Raw genomic sequence first — 7,724 nt, forward strand, 5'->3', positions numbered from 1 at the left:
ATAGAACTTTTACAGTAAATGATCACTTTTTTGTACTAACAGCAAATTTTTTATCTATCTTTTTAGATTTACCTCTTTTTCTGTCTCATGCTATATTATAGTAATTTAATTTATACTATTGTTATTTATCCATGTGGCAGCAGCGAGATTTTTGACACATCTATTCAAAGTTTAGTTTTTTGTCAGAGTACATACATGACATCACATCCTATCAGGAGATTCTTTTTTCCTGTGGGCCACACAGAATTTCTACTTATTGGTAACTGTAAACTCTACTCAAGAAGAAAAATAATTATGCTTAAGAGAGAAATTAAAGCAAAAAAAGTGTAAACCAAGTGACTGCAAATATAGAAAAATATTCAGTAATAAATAATTTGCAACATTAAATAAGTCTCGCTTGAGTCTATTGTTTCAGAATTTGATGGTGGAGGGGGAGCATCTGTCCCTGAACCTGGTGGTATGAGTCCTGTGGCACCCAGACTTCTTTCCTAATGGTGGCAGCAAAAACCGAGCAAGTGTTGGGTGGTGTGGATCCTGATGCTAGATGCTGTTCTCCAAAGACAGCATTCCATGTAGATTTTCTCGCTGGTGGGGAGAATTTTGCCTTGATGTACTAGGCTATGTCTACTACCTTTTGCCAGCTTTCCACATATTTCCACATACTGGTGCTACCATACCAGGCCATGATGCAACCAGTCGATACATTTTCCACTACACATCTGTAGAAGTTTGCCAAGGTTTCCAATAACATATCAAACCTCTGCAAACTCTTGAGGAAGTAGAGTGACTGACTTGCTTTCTTCACGATTACATTTGTATGAAAGATCCAGGAAACATCCTTTGAGATAGCGACTCCAGCTTGACAATGAAATTCTCATACTCAATGCTATTTACACTTGCAAAGATATTCTACCTAGCTTAAGCTGCTGTTACAGAGTTCTGTGTCGTGTATTGGCCTATGTGTTGTGCGGTTTTGTGTTGAAAAGTGACAGTTTGTCTTAGAGAGCCAAGGTGAAGGTGGACTGCTGAGAGAGTGGGAGACGGACTGAGCACGTGCAGAAAATGATCTAAAGATTTCTGGACTTGGACAATAAACCACCACTGGGGGTGCTGTGGAGTAGAAGGTGGCGCAGAGCAGGAGTCATGGTCTGGAGGACAGTTTAGAATGTTGGGATTTCAAAAAGGATGAACATTCCGAAGGCAGCCAGAAGAATCCGGACCAAGCCAGTGGTTCCTCTTTCTGCAAGCAACACAAGAAGACAACTTCGAATTTTGTGCTCTCTTTTTCTCAAAGATCTTTTGGCTTCAGTTTACCAAACCAGCTGAATTTTGTTTATGATCTTTGCTTCAGTTGAGATCGAAGTTTTGTGAGTCTTTTGTCTAACTTTTTCTGTGGGCTGGTTGGAAATATAACTTAAACTTTGATTACTTATGTTATATTTAGGCTGTTACACTGTTATAGAAATTTGTATAGTAACCAGTGGGCATTGTTATGAAAGGGGGGATTTTGAATTAAAGTTTGAAGGTGAATTTTTGTTAATAAAGTAATTGCTCATCTTTACCCCTGTGTGATCTGCCTTCTTTGTGGTTGCTGGTTTGATCTTGTAACACTGCACATACATATTTATTTATACAGTTATCCAGAATTCAAGCAATCGGCAAAAAAAATCATGGAAAATAAATGGGTAAAAAGTACAGAAGTTTAAAATTGGCGCACCTCACTGTTAGTTTGCCAATCATGCAACATGCAATCTCAAGCAACTGGAAAATTCACTTAACCAGCATGCACCAATCCCCATAGGTCCTGGACACCAGGGCTTTTACTGTAATATGTTCTAATCTACTTTTCCAAAATTTAGCTCTGTTAGAGTACCGCACACAGATACTATTATTTAAACATATTTTGTACAAATTAACATAGATACATTTTTAACATTTGACTGTTTCCTTAAGAGAAGTCATATTAAAACTTGAATACAAGAAATGAACGACTTTATATAATCAGTGAGCCGTTGACTATGAAAAGTTATTTACAGACTGATTAACTGCATGTCGTCAATCATACTCATGTGACAACCTTAACATTTAATTAAAGCTTTCAGCAGAAATTCTAACTGTTGTGATGGATGTTGACATATTCCCCAACTAATGTACATCACCAAATTCATTAAAATTCAAATAGAAAAATCAGACTCTCTGGCATGGTATATATTGCTTATTTTACAGTATAATTATATTCTGTACATCAATGCAATATGTTGTACTACTTCCAGACTAAATAATTCACTGATGCTTCAGTCATTTAACCTTGGAAGAGTTCACATGTTCACAGGAAGCACACATGTGAAGAAAATATTTTATTGTTAAATATGTGACTTTTTTTCATCTCACTAAATATGCGGCTTTTATTCAATAATATATTTTATATTGGTCTTTTGGTGTTCCTGCCATTCCTGATTAAAGCAACTGAGTTTTGACCTTTGAAAAGTGCTGGGAATGAATGATGAGACACCATGGTAGAACTTCTCTCGACCCAGTGCTGAAATGGCAAAAATGGCATGATGTCTATTTTACAAGAGATTAGAGGTGAATTGTCTGTTTGACTCTCGGTTTATAACTAAATAGGGACTGAGATTTATACTGTAGGCCTTTATAAATGTTATATGCATATATATATATATATATATATATATACACACACATTACTTCTTTCTTTGGCTTGACTTCGCGGATGAAGATTTATGGAGGGGTAATGTCCACGTCAGCTGCAGGCTCGTTTGTGGCTGACAAGTCTGATGCGGGACAGGCAGACACGGTTGCAGCGGTTGCAAGGGAAAATTGGTTGGTTGGGGTTGAGTGTTGGGTTTTTCCTCCTTTGTCTTTTGTCAGTGAGGTGGGCTCTGCAGTCTTCTTCAAAGGAGGTTGCTGCCCGCCGAACTGTGAGGTGCCAAGATGCACGGTTTGAGGCGATATCAGCCCTCTGGCAGGGGTCAATGGGGCAGGCACCAAGAGATTTCTTTAGGCAGTCCTTGTACCTCTTCTTTGGTGCACCTCTGTCTCGGTGGCCAGTGGAGAGCTTGCCATATAACACAATCTTGGGGAGGTGATGGTCCTCCATTCTGGAAACGTGACCTACCCAGCGCAGTTGGATCTTCAGCAGCGTGGATTCGATGCTGTCGGCCTCTGCCATCTCGAGTACTTCGATGTTGGTGATGAAGTCGCTCCAATGAATGTTGAGGATGGAGCGGAGACAACACTGGTGGAAGCGTTCTAGGAGCCGTAGGTGATGCCGGTAGAGGACCCATGATTCGGAGCCGAACAGGAGTGTGGGTATGACAACGGCTCTGTATACGCTAATCTTTGTGAGGTTTTTCATTAACAATGGCGTGAAGCAAGGCTGCGTTCTCGCACCAACCCTCATATAGATTCAGGAAATGGAGATGAGCACAAGAGATGAAGTAGTATGTTAAAACCCCGGGTATCCAGAATTCATGCAACCAGCAGCCTCAAGCAACCAGCAAAGAAAATAAATAAAATAAATAAGAATAGGTAAAAAAAATACATATATTTAAAGTTGTACGTGTAAATATTCTCTGAAGTGACACATAAACCTTTGGTGAGTATTGGAGTAAATATTCAATCAGTGGAGTGCTTTGGTTGTGCTCTGCTTCTAATAAAGTTGTATGAATAAAGTTGTATGAAACCACAATGGGGTCATCCAGGATGGTGAGTGGGTTGATGCCACTTGCCATTGAGGTGACTCTCTTAAACTGTCTTCTTATCCCTGCTTAGTAAGAGTCACCTGGGTCAGAGTCATCATCTGTAAACTCGGTGGGGTTGGGGGGTGGTGGTGGGAGGGAGGGAGGTTAATTATCTATTATATTATTATTTGTCTTTCAGGCACCTCCGTGGAGGGGGAGAAACCTGCAGTGATGGTTAAACGTTTTCAAAAATGTGACTGAAAATAAAGTAAAATACTTTAAGATCTATATATTCATGCAAGTGGTGTACAGTATAGTATTTTTGTCTTTTAAACTGTTTATTTCTAATGCAGGTATATTAGTTAGACATTTTAAATAAGCTCAAGCAACTGGGAAAATATACTTATTCGGCATCTACCCATCCCCATAGGTGCGGGATACCCGCATAATTTTTAGAAATAGTATTATACCTGTATTAAAGTTATTTTATGGATTTTGCGAACATGACATGTGTGCAAAGAGGTCTGCTGCTTTCAAACTCTTGTCAGAGGATATTGCTGCCACATTGTTAAAAGATGGCATCAGCCAGGCTCAGTTTCTATGAGCACCATCCTTGAGACCAGTGAAGAAATGAAACAGAAGATACTGGTTGGTACCTTTTAGATGGTAATAAGGCCCCAAGTTAAATGATATTGTGCCGCCAAACTATTGAACATTTACTGCTAGCCTCCGCACTTGCGAACAGGAACAGTGCAGCAAAATGGGAGACTTACTTTATTCTGAATTAGTTAGTCCATCTCTTATTAATAAATAGGCTCTGCATCTACAAACCATATATTAACCAATACTGCCAGTAATCTCCTTGAATTATATAGTGGCACCTCTAGAAAAGAACAAGTCAAAACAAACTGAGCTCATAATCTTCTTTATTAATGATTTGACTATATTTTAAATACCGCCAGTGGGCTGATAACGCCTCAAACCGTGCATCTTGGCGCCTCACAGTTTGGCGGGCAGCAGCCTCCTTTGAAGAAGACCGCAGAGCCCACCTCACTGACAAAAGGCAAAGGAGGAAAAACCCAACACCCAACCCCAACCAACCAATTTTCCCTTGCAACCGCTGCAATCGTGTCTGCCTGTCCCGCATCGGACTGGTCAGCCACAAACGAGCCTGCAGCTGACGTGGACTTTTTTACCCCCTCCATAAATCTTCGTCCGCGAAGCCAAGCCAAAGAAAGAAATACTATATAAGTTTATGGGCTCTGGGAAGGAAGAGAAATATGAAGGGTCATTAGTGACGAGGAAGGATGCAACAATGTTAGCTAATTCACCCTGAAATTAAGACTTCCCAGAGCCCATTTTATAAAGGTTAATGAGACAATAAAGATTAATCCTGAAAACACCTTAAATTTAATGGGATATAATAAGGTGACACAGGAACAAGAAACAATGTGCTGCCGGAACTCTGCAAATTTAAACAAATCATATAGGCTTATACAAGTAAAAGACCCCTTTAATATTTATGCCAGAAAGGCTTTCCTAATCCAAAATTATCAACTCATGGAATGGGCTTCCCAAAATAGGTAGAAGTCAAAATCTTGGAATTAGTTCAGTAAAATTGGAAACAATACATTGGATCTTTTCAGATAAATGAACTACCATACCAAGAACCAATCACCTTGGCCATAAATATCCTCTGATCTCCAAACATTTAAAACTTTGAATGAAGGATATTGGATGGATTGAGTTGCAGATGAATAAATCAAGAGATTGCCTGCTGTTGCAGAATCAGCAAAAGTAATCCCACATGATCGTTGACAGGTAGTTGTGCTATCATTTTCATTAATGGTCACTGGCATTGTATTATTCATATCCAGTTTGATTCTAATGCCTATTTATCTCTGTGGCATATCCATTAGAACTTTCAATTATATGATATTGATGGTGTATCTCTTTGCAGTGAACAGCAAGGTTAGGATAGCAAAGTTTGGTCAAAAGATTTTTCATTCCAAGAGGTTTCCCGTTTGATATTGTGCGATCAACACTGATGTTGTGCAGGGCACTTTGCCATTTCTGCCCTTCTTCCATTGTACTGTGACAGTGATAGCAGAAAAGGGCATTCCATGCTTTTCCCAGTCTCAAAGGGAACAATGAGGGAGGGCCTGGAGCAACCCAGATAATAATTTGAAGCCTGCATCCCTGGGGGGGAAAAAAGCTTGCAACGACAGTGCTGGGTGTGGACTGAAGATGTAAATGGGCCGGCAAACCTTTACTTTTGTCATGCTGAACTTGTCCATGGTAAGGCTCCCACGCAGAACAAGCAGGAGTGGATATTGTGACGAAACCACTGTGGGGGAAGTTTGGCATGGAGAAGGGACAGTAGCACTTGCTCTCCTGTTGAGGAAATGCTTCCGGTGATGTAAGCATGCATCAGATATACAACTGCATCAGCAACCATCCTGATAAAACAATCTCACGTGCTCGCCTTTACCAAACAAAAGCCTTAGAAATTGATGATTAAAACCATTGATTTCATCATTTTGTTAATGATGCCAGCTCTAAAAGTATGATGGAGACCACATATTTTAAGAAAGATACTTAAGGAAAGGGTATTATTGGAAATTATCCAACGCAACTCACTAAAATGAGCAGTGAACTCTTTGAGGCCAGCTGATCTTTTTGCAGAAATTTCTTCTTTCAAGATACTGGTTCCTTGATGGAATATTTTGCTGATAACTGAACATAGGAAGCTCTAAAACTGATACTAATTATTCAAGCTGAGGAGGGGTTTATGGGCCTGAAAAGTTAATCAATTCTTTTCTTTGTTACTATCTTGTGACTTCCAGTATTTTTTCCTTTTAAATTCAGATTTAAACTCAATAGAATTTTTATTTAATAATCATAAAACACCAAACAATAGTAAGGATTCCCGAGATTGCTGCAGTGCATTACTCATGCCATAGGGAATAGAAATGATGTGAATTAAAGAACACTTAGCTGTACATGCCCTGTGCTGTGCTTAATCATAAAATGCAAAGTGTATATTTAACCACTGTGAGCCCGCAGATTGGCGATAAAAATATTCCATTGTACCGCTACCACACAGTTCTAACAGCTAGAGTTGAATTCTGACCTTGAAAGCAGCTGACAGGGATGCTCACACATTCTCCTTCCACTGTGTGAATTTCCACTGAGCGCTCCGGCTTCCTCCCACATTTCAAGTGTGATCCCTGCTGTAATGTTAGGTAAGGGTCTCTGCCCTAACTAGGTCCCTGTCAGAAGGTCTGAAGCATCCACCTTCCTCCGCCTTCTCCAGCAGCTGATACACTTCCTTGCTGATTCATCTGCCTCCCTTCATTCTGCCTCACCGTGTGATCCCCTCCTCATTTCACTTACTCTGTAATCCCCATCAGGACTGGAGATTCCAGACGAGGTGTCTAGACCATGCCTTGGGTTTTGTGAGCAAGAACCAACCAAGGGTTGCCATGAGCCAAATGTGTACCTTGGGCTTTATTTGGGGCGTCCATATTGAAAAAGAGTCATCAAATTATCTTGGCAAGTTACAGTCAAGTTACAAGTTGATGTGTCTCTTTAAAAATAACAGGGTTATCTTCAACAATTGGAAAATCAAAACGGGTAAAGCAAATAATTTATGGTATATTTGTAGAATGTATGAAGGAAGATCTTTTCGTTTAATTGGTCATAAATATCTTAACTATAAAAAAATACAGATCAACTCCAAACTGGTGAGAACAACTCTAGTTCTCCAAGCCACCTCGTCACAATTTTCTTTTCTTTGGCTCGGCTTCGCGGACGAAGATTTATGGAGGGGGTAAATTAGTTCCAAAGATATACCCAGGTCGGTCGGTTAATTGGTCACAAGGGTATATTGGGTGGCATAGGCTCGTGGGCCAGAAGGGCCTGTTACCATGCTGTACCTCTAAATTTAAAAGTTAAATTTAACAATCATTACGTTGCTCATTGTGGGTTTCAAACTGTTTCTTTCCACTCACATAGCACCTC

Source organism: Narcine bancroftii, chromosome 8 (assembly GCF_036971445.1).
Source record: "Narcine bancroftii isolate sNarBan1 chromosome 8, sNarBan1.hap1, whole genome shotgun sequence".
Classification (NCBI taxonomy): Eukaryota; Metazoa; Chordata; class Chondrichthyes; order Torpediniformes; family Narcinidae; genus Narcine; species Narcine bancroftii.